The following is a 15,850-nucleotide window of genomic DNA, read 5'->3' on the forward strand; positions in this document are numbered from 1 at the left end:
CCACTCCAATCACGCCAATACCATCCCTCTGCATCTTGATTCCATCATCCTTTGATGGGTTCTCTCCTTGATTCCCCTAGTTTCCGTGAAGCCCATTTTCAGTTCGACCTCCTCCGTTAGCGCCTTGGTTTCCCAAATTTTCATGGAGTTCTAGCTCGCTGTGACTTTCCCGGCCATGACTCGAGTTCCCAGTTAAGTTTCTTTTACGTTCCTCCTCTTCTTCATCCTGTTTACGCATCCAATTATGCATATCCATCAATATTTCCCTCATTGCATTCACCGTCTCTGTCACCTTAGCAACATCTTTCTCAACGTTGTCTAATCTATTTTCAATCCTTGCACCAACCATACCCAGAATACGTCTAGCTTTGATACCAGTTTGTTGGGACTTGACTCTAATTCTTCAATTAATCTCACACTTAGTTCACCACTACAGCCAACAAGCATCAAACAAACATGCTAATACACAATATTCAATCAAATAAAACTGATATTTGTAGTAAGAGAATAATAGAACTGTATTACAAATGGAAAAGAACATAAAAGAAGCAGATAACAGGCTGATCTTCAAGGGTCAGCTCCTCTTATACAATTTCCCACTAAATTCCATGATATCACACTTATCCAACGTCCTCTCTTTTATTCTAGGTTCCTACTCTAACTAACTCATCACACTTATTGTATTGATGTGCCACCTGTCAATCATTGCTTTTCTCTTTCTGCTCTTTTCGATTATACCATTTGGTTATCGTGGTCCATCAATTAGCTGGCAAGTAAGTGTAATTTGTATACTCCCATTTTTTCATTTTTGAAGCATCCTTTGCTTGTTCTGCTAATTGTAATTTTAGTAGCTCTTATTTGTAGCTTGTTCATACTACTATGTATGCACTCTTTTGATCAATTATTTACCATGATTGTGTAATAATTCACCCCACATTCAATTGCTTTACTGATGATAAGATATTCCAATAACGTCGTCTTATAACTTCAATTTCCTGTACATTTTTCTTGGATTCCCTTCCTTTCGTCTTTTTGTCAAGACTCTTTCCTATGATATGGAAAGTAAATTTCACACCCTTAAAGTGATGACAAGCTTTTGAACAGAGCTTTATGTAACTTTGCCACATGGAGTCACATGTATCTTGAAGGATAAGGACATTTCCAAGGAAGCCAATTACAGAGCTCCACCAAAACCCCTCTACGAGCTTTGATGTGTTGCTATTTGGAGTTAGAAATCTTTACTTATATTTCATATGCAGTTTTGTTTGACTCCAGCCCTTTGATTTGCCAGCCATTCAGTTGCCCAAATATTGAAGAATCTTTCAAAGTGTTTTAACTTGTCGATACATGTTAAAATTCGAATCAACAAATTTGTTTTTTTTGTAGAATCCGGTACTGGTCTTTGATTTTTAATCACGCAATAAATAAGAAAAGTATTTGATCATTATTTGTATTCTAGTAATTAAAGCTATTAGAATTCTTTACATGTTGCTTGTGTTTGTCAAAGTATCATCATCAAAATGTCGTAAGCTGGCCAATTTCTATGGATTCTTCAGTTAACTACTGCCATTTTCACCCCATCAATGTTATCCAGGATTCAGTGTTAAACTCATAAACAACCTTCTTGATTCGTTTTTACTGTTAGACTATCCATAAGTGGGTCAGTATTAATTTGTAAAATTATACAAATTAATATCTCAATAGCCTAGTTAATAGTAGATCATTATAAATTCGGGTTAGACCCGACCCGAAATATGGCTGTCCTATCTACAGCAGACACGAAAGATATGAACGAAAATGCTGGACACGTGTAGTGGAAAAGTTGACAATTGAACATTCCTTGTCAGAGGAAAACACAAAGTTGCAAAAGCAAATCGGGAAAGACTGAAACTGGAAAAGCATCATAACACCACAGCACGAGGCGCCACGTAGTGGCCATTCTAGAGACTAGAGTCCACAGGTGGGCCCCACTGTCACCGTATCGAATCACTTACCAGTAGATCATAGCACCNGTAGTGGAAAAGTTGACAATCGAACATTCCTTGTGAGAGGAAAACACAAAGTTGCAAAAGCAAATCGGGAAAGACTGAAACTGGAAAAGCATCATAACACCACAGCACGAGGCGCCACGTAGTGGCCATTCTAGAGACTAGAGTCCACAGGTGGGCCCCACTGTCACCGTATCGAATCACTTACCAGTAGATCATAGCACCACATGCTGCCCGCCAAAACTAAACCGTCCACGTCTTTGTTGAAAAATCCAAGCCTAGTAGCGTACATAGGCCCATGTGGCAACCACCAACTGGACCACATTTAATCTCATGGCTTTGATTCAATGCTTTTCACGCCTTCCTATTTAAATAAAAATTTTCACTTTTAAATGTAATCTCTAATCTTGGTGACTTGTTTACTTCACCTGTCATGCAATGATTCAGATGAAGAAGAAGAAGAAGACTAACACCAACATTAAAAACAACAAAAACCCAATGAAGCCGCCCCGCCGAATGGCATCAGATTCTGGTAGAACAGGCGAGAAAATTGTTATGATGAGAGTGAAGAATGGTCGTCGGAAAAGATTGCAAATCCGGGGGTTAAAAGTACGCTTGTCAAAGTTCACGTGTCTCTAGTAATGGTGTTGTGCATAAGAGAGAACTACGATGAGAAGAAGAAGAAGAAGAAGAAACGGAGATGGCTTTGTCTTTGTCGTTATCAATATCTTTTGCTTCTGATCATTCGTTAGAAAACTATGACGTTTCGATGGGGTTTGAGGAGAAGATTAGGGGCAATGAGGAGAAGGAGAGTGTCACGTGCGTGTCACATGGGATGGTGTCCGTGATAGGGAGGAGGAGGGAGATGGAGGATACGGTGAGAGTTGAGAAAGGGTTAATGGTAAAAGGAGGGAAAATTTTTGATTTTTTTTTTTTTGCGGTGTACGATGGGCACGGCGGGTCCTGGGTAGCGGAGGCGTGTAAAGAGAGGCTGCACAGAGTGTTGGTGGAGACGGTAACAGAGAATCAAGAAAGTTATAAAAAGGAAGGAAATAATAATAATAAAGATGATGAGATTGTTTGGGAGACTGTGATGGAGAGTTGTTTTGAGAAAATGGATGAGGAGGTGAATAAAGGGAGGTTAAAGGAGGATATGGTAGGGTCGACGGCGTTGGTGGCTGTGGTGGTGAAGGAGGAGTTGGTGGTGGCTAATTGTGGAGACTCAAGGGCTGTGCTCTCTAGGGGTGGTGTTGTGGTGCCTCTTTCTGTTGATCACAAGGTACTAATTAATATTAACCTCTGCTTCAAATTTATACAAATAAAAAAAAAAAAAAAAGGATTAATTTATGGGAATTTGCTATTGTTTATATTAAATTCTGAGTAGGGATATGGTTGTTTATGTCTTGAGATTTTGTTGTCAGTTCAATTGTTGAATAGAATTCTTGTTATTGGAGACATTACATTGTTTGTCTGCTTTATGCCTTGTTGGAGATTAAAATATGATTATATTCCACGTGATAAATGTGAAAATAATCTGGGGCAATCTTATAATATATTGTAGCTCTACATGAGGAGAGGTCAAGAACCAAGTCTTCATTAAGCAGCTAATTACGATTTACGGCTTTGATGTAATTAATATATCATAATATACATGGGTACTTAGAAAACTGCGATCATGAGTATAAAAAATCCTTTCAACTGTTTAACATTATTAGAATAATAATTAAGCCAGACAACCTTTAGATCTAGATGATCATGTGGCATGCTGTGATTTATTTTGGTAGATACATTTGTTGAAATGTAATAACAACAGTGGGGTTCGTTCGACTTCGAACCTAATTCATGGATTGTTAATTTCAATATTTATGTTTCCTTTTACAATGTGAACGGTCCCCTACTTATGTCAAATGTTTCCCCTAATTTCCTGTTACTTTACCTCGCTGTTAATGTGGACTTTTATCTCCATCAAATTACTACAATTCTATCATATGTCAATATCTTTATGTTACATTAAACGAAGAACTGATGAAAGATGATGTCGGTTCTTTTACATCGAGGTAGAAATGAAACTCCAACGTGATTTCCTGCTTTGTGCCTAATATTTTGGTGTTTTCCGATACCAATCTTGCGTTGGAATAATGCATGACCTCTTCTAGCGGCAGTTCTATTCATATATAGTTACAGTTTTAATTCCGTCTATTGAAATGGATTTTTTTTTGGCAAAGCCCGACAGACCTGATGAGTTGCAAAGAGTTGAAGCTGCTGGGGGAAGAGTCATAAACTGGAATGGACATGGAATACTTGGAGTTCTTGCCACTTCAAGATCCATAGGTATGTAAAAGCAAAACCTTTCTACATAATTAGCAGCAAAAGAGTAAGTAAATGGGGAAAATTAATCAAAACTTTCATGCATGCAGGTGATCAATATCTGAAACCATTTGTGATATCGAAACCAGAAGTGATGGTGAGTGAGCGAACTGAGAGCGATGAATTTCTGATACCAACAAGTGATGGGTTGTGGGATGTTGTATCAAACGAAGTTGCATGCCAGGTGGTGAGAAGATGCTTCAATGGCCACATAAAATGGGCGTCATCAACGCTCGATGTCGTGATCAAAAATCGAGCTACTAGAGCGGCAGCAGTGCTGGCCGAGCTCGCCATGGCTCGCGGTAGCAGTGATAATATTAGTGTTGTAGTAATTGAACTTAAAAAACCCACCTCCACTTTCCCCTGCTAGTTCAAATTAAAATTATCATCTCTTCGATCTTTTGAGCTATAGCCTGCAGCCTGGCAATGTTGCTATGATGATGATGATGATTTGGGGGAGTTCTAAATTCTAATAACTTTTGATTCAATTAATCTTCCGTTAATTAGCAGATTTTATGTATATTAAGGCAATACCGAACTTGGAATTGTAGAAATGAATTAAGCTTGATCCTGTTTAATTAGACCTTCTAAACTTCGGCTTTACTTAATAAGCCTTGCAAGAATATTGTAATTTGCTTTGCTTCTTAATTAATTTGATGCCTTTCTTGATTCATTGGTTCAACCACTTTCATCTCTTAATTACCCTTGTACAAATAATGGATCCTTATCTCATTGTAAAATAGAGATTGCTGATACAGAAATCTGCACCAACCACAGTGATTCGATCAATTTTGGTGGGATTGGAACTGGTCTGTGCGTGATTACGGATAATCAGCAATGAATAAATAATAAATGTAAAAAAGATAATAACACATAGATTTTTAAAGTGGTTCGGCGAGATAAACTCTTAAGCCTATGTCCACTGTTCTTTGTATTTACTGTGAGACCTTGCAGTCTAAATTCTATTAGATTTTCCTAACCTCTTTTTCATCATTTGAGGGGGTTTATATACAAAGTTTGTACAAAAAGCAAGAGCGAAATTAAAGGGATTACAAATAGATTGAAATGTTATTCCGATATTCTCGCGATTGGGCGCTGTGATTGCGCAAGGAATGCTTTCAATTTGATCATTCTTGTAAATTCTGAGATCTGAAGTTATTTGGGAATTGATTGAATGATCATTCAGATTGTTCGCAACTAACTTGTGCTAGGTCGAGCTATATCTCGACGAGCTTATGCTGAGTCAGACAACCGGTAGAGTCGGACTGATTCTAGGTCGAGCTACTACCTCGCAACTCCTCAAGCTTGGTGTAACAATCACACACAACATCTGCCCCCTAGTGTTTGATGCTCGTTTCGAGTTTCGAAGACTATTACTTGATTTGATACTAAGCTTGGTGTTGTCAGTAGGCCATTAGATCCAGGCTCGGTCGAGTTCCAAGGGTCGTCCTCGAGCCTGATCGACGTACTCAACACTTGGATCTTTTATCTTCTGTGATACCTGACAAACTCAAAATATGAAAAGTTAGGGCAATTATGTAAATTCCATGTGGTCATGTCGCATTAAGTGCGGCAGCCTTTGGTAGTCACATTTCATCCCGCATGGGCGACTACAACTGTCCACGCACAGAGTCGAAGGGACGTGCGATGACAGTTATGATTGTAGTAGTCTGATGGTTCGTCGCCCCTTGCGATGGATGACACGTGGCCACGTCCAAGGGCTAGGATTGCTTGATGAATGAGGGGTCGAGATTCACTATAGATCGACGGCTATGATCAAACCCCGCTCTTTTGTCTCCCGTGCAAGCCACTATAAAAGCGAGTGAAGTCGTTAGAAACTTATCTTGCAAAAATTCTTTGACGTCTTTTGCTTATCATGTTGTCACTGCATAATCATGACGGTGTTCTTTCTGGCGAGTTCTTCCCATTCTCTTATTCGGATAAGACTTCCTTCCTTCTCGTTAATTGCTTTCTTGATTTTCACGGCTAAGGGTGGTCATTATCATGGCCACATTGAGCCTTTTAGGGGGTTTTAAGCGCATCTTCGGTGGCCTTGGGTTTTAGGAGGGTTTATTGTGGTGGCCGTCGGAACCCTGGGTAGGTCGTGTACACTCGTTATGTGGCGTGAGCTATCTTGGGTGTCTGAACTGAAAGCAAGTGTAGATTTGTCACCGAGTTTTTTGAGCTCTAATACACGTTTGCTTCTGTTTCAAGTACCTAAGAACGAGCTATAATTATGTCTTCTTCCAGTAGTCACCCGATTGATTGCATGTTTGACTCACCCACAGGCTCAACAATCCTCAGGGGTATAATTCTCGAGGTCTCAGAGGAAATCATTGCACGGAACTTAGACCCTAACGCAGCGAGCTCGTCCGATTGTGCCTCAGTGCAGCTGGCTCATCGCAAGCGGTCTCTAGTTCATAGACTGTGGAGGGAACCACAATCCTCGATTAATGTCGGGGACCTGAGGAGCATAAGAGAGGTTCATGCGCTGTAACTCAATTTAATGGTTCCTGGGGATTCTTCTCGGAAGAATCCTCCACTCGGGTGGGTAGCGACCTCTAAGACCCTCTTGAGATGCAGGGTATCTATTCCCCCTCATTATTTTATTGATAGCATTCTAAGACGGTTCGACATCGTTCCTCTCTAGCTATCCTCGAACTCATACGTCATAATCATAGGTCTGTATATAGCATATATGATTGCCGATTTGGGTGAGCCATCTGTCGAGGAGCTCGTCCATCTGTATAGACTAAAGAAAGGGCAAGACAAGACGTACTACCTTTCCAAGGCGAGAAAGGTGCGTTTCAACGAGCTGGTTAACGTCCATGCGTTTCAACGGATGCATTGGGACTTAGAATTTTTCTTTTATAAGGCTCAGGAGACCGGCGTTTTTACTTCGGAAGCGAGTAAGACTTCAAACTTCCAGTGCGTGCAAAGGTCGTTTTCAAGCTTTATGTTTAAACTAACTGAGTTGCTTTGCTTTGCAGTTAAACTCGAATAAAACTATCTCCCTCCTGCAAGCATTGAGAGGTTTCAGCGATTTAGCGACCTTCTTGATGGACAGCGTAACGTCAACAAGATCATCACGCTTCCTCACTTGAGGGCATACAACTTCTGTCAGGTCGATGCCAAGTTTCTCACCATTCTTGAAAAAGGTTAAGTTATCATTTGCTCGCGCTTATTTGTCCCACACAGATAGTTGCTCACTATTTGCTTCTCTTTTTTGTAGAAATGTGGGTCGAGTAGAGGTGGTCAAGGATTAGTCCCAAGCAGGCCCGAGCCTGGTCCTTTGGGCCTAGGACCCATGAGCAATTTTAGGACCTGGAGGCCTGAAAAATTTCTTTTCCCCCCTAATCTTTTTTTATATTTTAGGGGCGAAGTGAAATTTTGTAGGGGGTTTTTAGTATTTTTCAGGGTTAGATTAGTAAGTTTCTAAAAGTTTAATTAATTTTATAAAATAATAAATAAATTAATAGTTAGTTTTAACAAAAATGTAATATTCACATTTCACACATTCACGCTTCACAAATAAACAATTAAATAATTTTTTTAATTAAATTATTCTTCTTCATCGTCAACAATATTTACATCATTCAAATCTGTATTCCTAAAGAGTTCGAGTAGTTCAGGATCTTTAGGGTGCTGTTGTAGTCTTCTTTCTGCATGAGTCTAATCCCGTAAATATGTTATCACTTTAATCATCTCATCGGTTAAAGAACATCTTCTGTCTTCAACAATCTGGCCACTCGTTGAAAATGTTGACTCGGATGCAATTGTAGAAACCGGCACAGATAAAATGTCACGTGTCATTTGGGCTACAATGGGGAATCGACTTTCATGTTGGTGCCACCATTAAAGAATATCCATGTCACGTTTCTACTTCATCGTCATGAAGGACAGGTCCACTTGTATGTAGCGATTCAGCTCATTTGGTCCATGTATGTACGAGCTGGAGCTGCTACTTCCGCCATGTTCCATATACGTCCACTTGCTCGATCCTTGATGGAGGTCTGCATCAGGGTCCTGATCATCTCTCCTAAACGTTCCACTTCCACTTTCATTGTACCTGTTCTCATATAAAGAAAAAAAGCTATTCAATTTTTGTTTAAAGTCAGTCAAATAAGACATACAATCATGTCCTAAATGCTGGCCTAACTCAGTAATTATATAGTTAACTACGTGTAATTTAAACCTAGGATCTATAACAAGGCCTAATCCATATAAGAATAGAATATCTAACCAATATTTCTCATATTTTTCTTTCATCTTTGAAACAATTTCCCTTAAAACGTTATTATATCTATATTTAGCAAAAGTTTTAGCAATTTGAAGTAAAATATCTAACATTAAATTAGTAATCGAATAACATATACCACTTAATATATTAGTAGAATCATAAATTTTTTTAAGAAATGAATAAAAAAGTTCAAAAACCGTCTAATCATCATACCTGACAACTTCCTCTGGATAGTGTTTTCGGTTGACGAAATCTGTAATTTATTTTGCAGTTAGCAAAGCTTTTTCCAACATCAAGTAGGTGGAGTTCCAACAGATAGGCATGTCCGTACATAACTTTAAAGGTCGAACTGGTGGGTCCTCTTACAAACAATATTTGATGTACTCCTGCCATCTTTTATTGCTACCGTCGACGATAAATCCGATAGCCCTGTGCACCCTCTCCATCTTCAAATGTATAGCATCTAAACCTGCTTTAACTATCAAATTGATTATGTGGCAAGCACATCTCTGGTGAAAAAATTTGCCTTCACCACGCGGATCCAATCTCTTTTCAAATAAAGAGATTGTCGTGGTGTTAGCAGCTGCATTATCAAGTGTTAGCGCTACAACTCTATCAATTAATAGATATTCTTGCAAAACTTCAAGAATTGTAAAATAAATAGTTTCAGCACTATGTTTTTCATATAATTGTTTAAAACCCATCAATTTTTGTTGTAAACCCCAATTATGATCTAAGAAATGTACTGTGATAGTTTAAAAATCGGTTTTTGATCTACAAGTCCATATGTCTGATGTAAGTGCAATAGATATATTCCTAAAATTTTGAAATTTGTTTTTAAGTTTATTATTTATTTTGTTATAAAGTTTTAGTATATCTCTTTTACTTGTACTTCTACTAATAGGGGTATATGCTGGACAAAATGCAGTTTTAATCATGTGAATAAAATAAGGATTTTTAGATAAACAAATGGGAGAGTCCGTAACAACTATGAATCTTGCTATTTCCTCTCATGCAACATGTGCATTGTATTGCCATGTTGAGAGAGTTGAGGATTGTGGATTAAAATTAAGTTGAGTTTGCATTTGTCTACCTGATCCGGTTGAAGATGTACCGGGCAACTGCATTATTTGGGGGTGCTTCTTCTCCAAGTGTCGTTGCATCATCGAAGTCCCCTTCTCAACGCTAATAATGGTTCCACAGAAATTACATACCCCTCGTCCCGGCTGAATGTGGTTGTGGAATTGCAGTTGTTGCCTCTGGAGGAAATGGTGAAAATAGATTGAACCCTTCTATTTCTTCAGTGGATGGAATGTAAAACTCATTTGGGGATGATCCTCCAAATGCATCATTTCGGGAATCCATTATGAATTTATGATAAGATAATAAATAATTAAAATGAAAAAAAATTAATTAATAATATGAATAATAGATGATATTGAAAAATAGAAAAAATTGAATAATATAAATAAATAAATAAATAAATAATATTAATAATATGAATAAATTATAAATATAAATATAAATTGAATGAGAATTTGATTGGAGATTTGAAGTAGAGGGTAGAGAGATTGAGTGGTGTGGAAAAAATGAGAGATCCAAATGACCGTTGGCTATTGGTTGGCAGCCAATGGTTATTAAACAAAAGTAAATTTTTTTTTTTTTAAATTTTATAAAATTTCCTTTTAACCCCTATAATTTATGTTTATTTCAAAATTTATAGGGGGTTTTATGTAATTATACAAGAGACTAAAAAGAAAATGATTAAAAAGATTTGGGCCCAGGCTTGGGACTTGGAGGAGGGCCCAGTGGAGGGACCGGGCCCTCCTCCTTAGTGGGACCAAACCTCCGAAGACTGGGTTTTTGGGTTGGGTTTTTTGACCCAATCCCAAATGCCCACCTCTAGGGTTGAGAAGCCAAAAGGCCTTAAGAAGAAGTAACTGCAAACCTCTGACATTTATCACATCCGCACACATAGCCCGCTGCATTGTAAAAAATTGTTGGCCAGTAATACCCTTGGCGAAGCACTTTGTATGTAGAGATCTGCCTCTTGCATGGTTCCTGCAAATCCCCTCATGGATCTCCTTTAGAACATAATCAGCGTCCTTATGGTCGATACATCGTAGCAGTGGTACATTGAATCCGCGTTTGTACAATTTATCATTGATGAGTGTGTATCGAGCAGCCTTTGCGTAGAGTGTTCTAGCTTCGATTCTCCCCTCTGGCAGTGTACCATCCCTTAGGTAGGCAACGATTGCGTCCATCCAATTGTATCTCCGACTCGTGGCTAAAACTGGTTCTTGTGGAGCGGAGATGCTTGGTCTTGGGAGGAACTTAACTGGAATGGAATGAAATCAGCTTTCTCTTGGTTCATTGTCGAGGCTAAGCAGGCTTAAACATCAGCTACCGAGTTCTTCTCTCTTGGGATCTGGAGAATTGTGAAGGATCTAAACTGTTTGAGCTTTGTTTCCACTAACTGGAGGTAGGATGCAATCCTATCTTCCTTTGGCTGGTATTCCCCGGTAATTTGGCGGATTATGAGTTGTGAATCACTGTAAATTTTAATGGACTCTGCCCCCATTTCCTTGGCGAGGCAGATCCTTGCGAGCCTGAATCTTACTACATCTATGATCGGGTTTTCTTCTGGACTTTTGATCAAAAGCCCTGCTTTTGCTCTTTTCTCGTTCGAGGAGCCATCCACAAACATAGTCCATTGCTATAGGTCATCGAGCTTTGGTTTCTGTTGCTTGACTTCTCCCAAGGTATTTGCCCTTGGCGGGCTTAGTTCCCTTTCCGGCTGATAAGAGAATTCTGATATGAAATCCGCTAAGGCCTGACCTTTGATTGTTGTTCTTGGGATGTACTTGATATCGTGCTGACTCATTTCCATTGTCCACTAGATCAATCTACTCGATGTCTCGGGCTTTTGTATTATTTTCTTCAAGGGAAAGTTGATTAGCACGTGAATGGAGTGTGCTTGGAAATAAGGTCGCAACTTCTTGACAACAATGACAGGGGCGAAGACGAGCTTCTCCATTTCAGGGTATCTCATCTCCACATCGAGTAGCCTCTTGTTCACACAGTATACTGGCCATTGCACTCCTCCCTTTCGCGTACCAATGCCACGCTGATAGCGGACTTTGATACCAATAAGTACAATAGCGATGACTCGCCCTGTATGGGCTTTGACAACAAAAGAGGTTGTCTCGGAGGTTTCTTTAGCTCCTAGAAGGCTCTTTCTCACTCCTCTGTCTACTTGAAACCTTTCTTCCCTCAAGGTCTTAAAGAATGGTAAGCATCTATTTATGGCTCGGGAAACAAACATGTTGAGTGTGGTCACACGCCTCGTCAAGCTCTGTACCTGTTTTATGCTGGTCGGGCTTTTTACATTGAGTAGAGCTTGAATCTTTTCTGGGTTGGCTTTGACACCCTGTTGATGTACGAGGAAGCCCAAAAATTTTCCTAAGCTCACTCCGAAAGCACATTTTAAGGGATTGAGCTTCATTTGGTATCTTTTGAGGATGTCAAACATTTTCCCCAGATGCTCAATATGGCTTTTGGCAACCTTTGACTTGACGAGCATGTCATCGATGTATACCTCCATAGTCCTGTTGATTTGGTCAACGAATATCTTGTTCACCAGGCACTGGTAGGTCACCCTAGCATTCTTGAGGCCAAATGGCATAACCTTGTAATAATAAATTCCATAGTCAGTAATAAATAAGGTATGCTCTTCATTGAGCTAGTACATCGGGATTTGATTATATCCTGAGTACGCATCCATGAAACTAAGTAGTGTGTTTCCAGTTGTCGCATCTACAAGTTGGTCGATCTATGATAGCAGAAAGCTGTCTTTTGGACAGACTTTATTCAGATCCGTGAAGTCAACGCAAGTCTGCCATTTGCTATTCGACTTTTTAACCAGGACTGGGTTGGCGAGCCAATCCGAGTACTTCACTTCCCTAATGAAATTGATGTTCAGGAGTTTGTCAACTTCATCCTTGAGCGCTTTGGAACGCTCTACATCCATAAACCTTCTTTTATGCCTTATCGGTCGAGCTTTCGGGTTGATGTTCAGCTTGTGACACATTACCTTGGGGCTGATCCCTACCATATCCGCATGCACCCATGCGAAAACATCAAGGATTTTCTTCAAAAACCCGGCCAGGTTGTCGGCCATGTCTTTGCTTAAGTTGCTGCCAACTTTTAGTATGCGAGTTGGATCTTCCTCGCTGACACATATTTCTCATAGCTCTTCTGTCGGCCCTACTACGGGATCTTCTTTATGTATGTGAGGATCAATGGTATCCTCGAGAGGCCTGAGGTTTGGCTTAGATTCTGTGATAACCATTGTTCTCAGGAGCAACCATTTTTATGCTGCATGGATGGCCCGGTTGTAACATTCCCGAGATTCCTTTCTACAACTGCTGATTGTCGCAACTCCCTCGAGAGTCAAAAACCTTATTGCTTGGCAACGCACTGATGTGACTGCACTCAAGTCATCCAAGATCGGTCTTTTGAGGATGACATTGTATGTGGTTGGGTAGTCTACCACTAGGAATTCGACCATCACCATCCTGATTTTGGGCTCTGTCCCCAGAGTCACAGGGAGGTCGATCATCCCCTTGGGAACCAGGTTGTCATCAGTAAATCCATAAAGCGACAAAGGGCACGCCTTCAGGTCTCTCTCCGTGAACCTCATTCCTTGGAAAGCTTTCAAGAAAATGATGTTTGTTGCACTCTCATTGTCGACCATCACTCTTAGTACTCTGGCATTATTAATTCTTGTTGCGATTACGATCGCATCATGATTATGGCGAGGGGATTCTTTGCATTCTTTGATCATGTTCTAGCCTCACGAGCATATTGTTCGCAGGCACACCTTAAGCTGTTTGTTGTGTCGGGCCCCCCGTAGATCATGCCTACTAGGACCTCATTGTTGGCGTTTGTTGGGGCTTGTTGGACCTGGTTCTAGGCTTGATTGTTTTGCTCGCTAGCACTTTCACGAGCCGATGCCTCTTTGACAAATTCCTTTAGGTGGCTCTTTCGAATCAGGTCTTTGATGACATCTTTCAAAACACGACACTCATTGGTGTTATGTCCGATGTCCTGGTGGTATCGGCAATATTTTTGCCGATCTCCTCTACTTGGAGCCCCTCTTATCCTTTCTAGAACGGGCAATCTTTTTGCCTCGCGGGAGACTTCATAGATGTGGGCTATGTCTCGCGTGAGGGGGGTTTATTCTGCATACTGCGGGAAGGGCTACTTATCCCTGCGGTTATCTGTTCTTCGTCTTTTTTGGGACCTGTTGTGATCCCTATCATTGCAGTCTTGGCCCCTGCGTTTGTCTGATGGGCGATCTTGTCGCCTATCTAGGGCTCCTCATGTTGAGCTTCTGGGCAATGCTGCCAGCGAGCTTTCCACTCGTTCGTGTTTTGCAACTATTTAGTAAAACTTGGCCAGATTTACGTGGTCTTTGCTTTGGAGCTTTTTCCACAGCTCCGTGTTTGGCCTGATGCCAACAATTAACAAAGTCTGAATTGACTTTTCGAGTGCATCCGCGAACTTCGCTTGCTTGTTCTGGAACCTCGTTAAATATGAGGTCAGAGTTTCGTCTCTCTCCTAATGAATATTGCTCAAGTAGCTGAGCGGCATCGCAAACTGTCTTCTCACTTGGAATTGTCGCAAGTATAACGAGGATAACTGTTGCCAAGAACTGAGGGAGTTCGCCTTGAGTCTTTTATACCACCTCTTGGCATCTCCTATTAATGTGACCGCGAAGTAACGACATTTCGCTAGGTCACAGACCTAGTGTAGCTCCATCAAGTCATTGAAATTGTCGAGGTGGTCTCTAGGGTCTTCTCTCTCATCGAACTTACTCTCTGGTGCCTTGAATCCCTATGGGAGTGGCGCCTGGCGAACCTTCTCTATGAAGGGGGAACTCACTATTTCTTCGATCGCACAATTCTGGCGGCCCCTTAGATCATCGAGCATTTTTTGCACACAATCCAAATATTTATTGCGATTGCTCTGGCTGGCCCTATTCAGCCTTACTTCGAGCAAGTGTGTTCGCAAGTCTGTTGCTTGTGAAGCCCTTCCATTGCACACATTGATGTGCGAAGTTGAGTCATGATGGCTAGGTTGATAAGTGTTATCATGTTTATCGGTACGTTGCTCGCGACGTCGGTTATAACCAGAACGTTAGTCATTGCTAGACTGGCATGCATGACTCATCTCGCGAGCTTGCGAGGATCAAGCTTGTTTTAGGCATGTGTTAAGACCAGCACGCTGACGCTGGGGATATTTTCGAGCGTCTTGGGGGTGACTGTTTCCTTTGCCTTCACCCAATGGTTGCTTCCTTGGTCACCTCCTAGGGTTAACTTGCCTGCGAGACTCACGCTCATGAGTGAGTGTCGGGGGTGTTGATCGCCTCTTGGTGCTGATGAACCAGACTGGCCACCTGCTGAATTCATACCTATTGGGGTGGCATTGGTGAAGCGTGGCTGATCAAGATTTTGGGCGGTTGGTTGCTGATTTCTTAACTCAACCACGTTCTATTGCACCAGCTGTGCAACCATAGTTCTGATAATTTCCACTGGCTGGCCATTCTCGGGGTTTAACGTTCCTGCCCCTTGGTTATTCATGGTATGCTAAGATGAGGGCAATTGTGGTCGATGTCTAACGGCATCCTGTTGCACCTCTTGATGGGTGGTTTCCATGTCGTCATTGTTTTCGGTGGTGGTTTTTGATATTGTACGTACCATCTTGAGTTTGGAGTGGTTAGATTGCTAGGGTTGTTAGCCGAAATTTCTGAGATGTTGGCGGAGGCCCTTCCTTTAGCGCCAAATTGTTGATATAGAAATCTACACCAACTAGAGTGATCCGATCAACCTTGGTGGGATCGGAACTGGTGTATGCGTGATTACGGATAATCAACAATGAACAAATAATGAATGTAAAGAAGAAGATGACACATAGATTTTTAAAGTGGCTAGACGAGATAAACTCTTAAGCCTCCATCCACTGTTCTTTGTATTTGCTGTGACAGCTTATAGTCTAAGTTCTATCAGATTTTCCTAACCCCTTTTTAATCATTTGAGGGGGTTTATATACAAAGTTTGTATAAGAAGCAAAAGCGAAATTAAAGGGATTACAAATAGATTGAAATGTAACGTCAATATTCTCGCGATTGGGTGCTATGATTGCACAAGGATTGCTGTCAATTTGATCATTCCTGTAATATCTGGGATTTGAA

The 15,850-nt window shown here is 40.7% G+C and overlaps 1 pseudogene; it reads left to right on the forward strand.

The window, feature by feature from the left end:
* The first annotated feature begins 2,405 nt into the window (after positions 1–2,405).
* On the forward strand, positions 2,406–4,938 carry LOC116133327 (annotated as a pseudogene).
* The last annotated feature ends 10,912 nt before the right edge of the window (positions 4,939–15,850 follow it).

Source organism: Pistacia vera, unplaced genomic scaffold, assembly GCF_008641045.1.
Source record: "Pistacia vera cultivar Batoury unplaced genomic scaffold, PisVer_v2 Contig268, whole genome shotgun sequence".
Classification (NCBI taxonomy): Eukaryota; Viridiplantae; Streptophyta; class Magnoliopsida; order Sapindales; family Anacardiaceae; genus Pistacia; species Pistacia vera.